Here is a 3,165-nt window from a genome sequence, read left to right on the forward strand (position 1 = left end):
TACATGTGGTAACCAGATATTTTTTATGATTCCATAGAGATTTTGGGTAAGATAAATACCTTACCCTTATCTTATTTCTCTTTTGACTTTGAGTTGTCTATTATTTTTATCCTTATCAGTTGCCCCCCATTCTCGTGCTTGCTTGTCAAGCATCGAGAATGTCAAAGTGTTTTTTTGAGTGACGTCTTTATAGCAGAAATCAATCTCTTTTTAGGTTAACCCTTGTTGGGCGACCCCTTTTTTTTTTTGTTGATCTCTTAAGATTTGCCCGAACTTCATGAGCTGAGAGAGTAGGCTTTCTTAAGTTGAATGAGCTTACCTTTTAAAAAAAGGGAAGTATATTTACGAGCTTTACTCAGCTTGCCCCTTAAAAAGGAAAATATATTTTACGAGTTTCACCCAGCTCACCCTTTAAAAAGGGAAGTATATTTTACAAGTTGATTTTTGATTTCGACCCCTTTTAATACGGAAGACAACAATCACGAGCTTCTTTCAGCTTGGGCCCTTATAATACGGGGTACTTTTATATCAATCCCTTATAATACAGGGATGGCAATTACGAGATTCATTCGACTCGCCCTTTAAAAAGGAAAATATATTTTACGAGCTTCACTGAGCTCGCCCTTTAAAAAGGGAGGTATATTTTTACAAGTTGATTTCGATCCCTTTTAATACAGAAGACAACAATTACGAGCTTCATTCAGCTCGGACCCTTATAGTACGAGGCACTTTTATATCAATCCCTTATAATACGGGGATGGCAATTACGAGCTTCATCCAACTCGCCCTTTAAAAAGGGAGTAGGTTCTCCAAGCTTCATGAACTTATCCTGTTAATATGGGAGGTTCATCCGTCATCTCATCTTTTTAATAAAAGAGACTAATTTTCAATAGTTACGTGAGCTCATCTATTTGATAAGGAAGACTGATTTTCCAGAGTTTCGTGAGCTCGTTTCTTTAATAAGAGAAGTTAATTTTCTGCCCCCATTCCCAAGCTTGCCTCTCATGCGCAAGGAACACTAATGTGTACAGTATCATTGAGCATCATAGGACCAAAATCATCTATGGAGCTAGCGATTAATAAGAAATTTTTTATTTATTTTTATTTTTTTTAAACCCTGTGAACAGTTCTCGCGGGTACTTGTGAATAGTACTCACAAAATAATTTTTTTTTTTTTTTAAACCCTGTGAACAGTACCCGAGGGTACTATTCATGTGAATAATACTCACAATTTTATTTTTTTATTATTATTATTTTTTTTGGGAACAGTACCAGTGAAGCGTAGTATTCTATCGAGGGTCCCCAGGTGAATTACATCATTATGTAAGTGAACAATATTTTGCAAACAATTGGAAACACATAAAAAATTGTTTCTCTTTAAATCATGTGAGGAAGTGTAGATATATATTTTGATATACGCGTAATGCATAAAACTTACCCTGTTAACAGCGATGATGAAGCGGACGGGTGGGGCTTTCCAGCAATTTTACCGGATTGAGCAACTGTACGCTTGCTTTTGGCCACGCAATCCATGAACTGTTCTCTTTCTTTTAGAGAAAGGCAGATTGTAAAGGGACTGAATTACTTTTAAATTTTGTCGTAGATTTCCCTTGTACGAACCATGATTTGTTGGGACTAATATACGTTCCCACAGACGGCGCCAACTGTTGATGCCAAAAATCTACATGCTCCGGAGCCCGTGACGATTCCTGCAAGACAAAAGAAGTGATGACCGGCGTGGTGCCGGCCAGGTGCACTCCGATGGTCAAGTTTGTACTTGACGATTTAATATCCGATAAGAATTACATATAAAATTTATAACGTACCTTTTTAGGTTGACCCATCATCTCTTTTATAGAAGCTTTAATGGTAGTAGTTGTTGAAACGAGATTCTCCCTGATCCAAGATGATATCGTTTCCTTCTTATAGGAATGGTAACTCTGGTTACATGTGGTAACCAGATATTTTTTATGATTCCATAGAGATTTTGGGTAAGATAAATCCCTTACCCTTATCTTATTTCTCTTTTGACTTTGAGTTGTCTATTATTTTTATCCTTATCAGTTGCCCCCCATTCTCGTGCTTGCTTGTCAAGCATAGAGAATGTCAAAGTGTTTTTTTGAGTGACGTCTTTATAGCAGAAATCAATCTCTTTTTAGGTTAACCCTTGTTGGGCGACCCTTTTTTTTTTTTGTTGATCTCTTAAGATTTGCCCGAACTTCATGAGCTGAGAGAGTAGGCTTTCTTAAGTTGAATGAGCTTACCTTTTAAAAAAAGGGAAGTATATTTACGAGCTTTACTCAGCTTGCCCCTTAAAAAGGAAAATATATTTTACGAGTTTCACCCAGCTCACCCTTTAAAAAGGGAAGTATATTTTACAAGTTGATTTTTGATTTCGACCCCTTTTAATACGGAAGACAACAATCACGAGCTTCTTTCAGCTCGGGCCCTTATAATACGGGGTACTTTTATATCAATCCCTTATAATACGGGGATGGCAATTACGAGATTCATTCAACTCGCCCTTTAAAAAGGAAAATATATTTTACGAGCTTCACTGAGCTCGCCCTTTAAAAAGGGAGGTATATTTTTACAAGTTGATTTCGATCCCTTTTAATACGGAGGACAACAATTACGAGCTTCATTCAGCTCGGACCCTTATAGTATGAGGCACTTTTATATCAATCCCTTATAATACGGGGATGGCAATTACGAGCTTCATTCAACTCGCCCTTTAAAAAGGGAGTAGGTTCTCCAAGCTTCATGAACTTATCCTGTTAATATGGGAGGTTCATCCGTCATCTCATCTTTTTAATAAAAGAGACTAATTTTCAATAGTTACGTGAGCTCATCTATTTGATAAGGAAGACTGATTTTCCAGAGTTTCGTGAGCTCGTTTCTTTAATAAGAGAAGTTAATTTTCTGCCCCCATTCCCAAGCTTGCCTCTCATGCGCAAGGAGCACTAATGTGTACAGTATCATTGAGCATCATAAGACCAAAATCATCTATGGAGCTAGCGATTAATAAGAAATTTTTTATTTATTTTTATTTTTTTTAAACCCTGTGAATAGTTCTCGCGGGTACTTGTGAATAGTACTCACAAAATAAATTTTTTTTTTTTAAACCCTGTGAACAGTACCCGAGGGTACTATTCATGTGAACAA

Source organism: Cornus florida, unplaced genomic scaffold, assembly GCF_030987335.1.
Source record: "Cornus florida cultivar Cherokee Brave unplaced genomic scaffold, ASM3098733v1 CherokeeBrave_3.0.0_Hap2_Chr02, whole genome shotgun sequence".
Lineage (NCBI taxonomy): Eukaryota > Viridiplantae > Streptophyta > Magnoliopsida > Cornales > Cornaceae > Cornus > Cornus florida.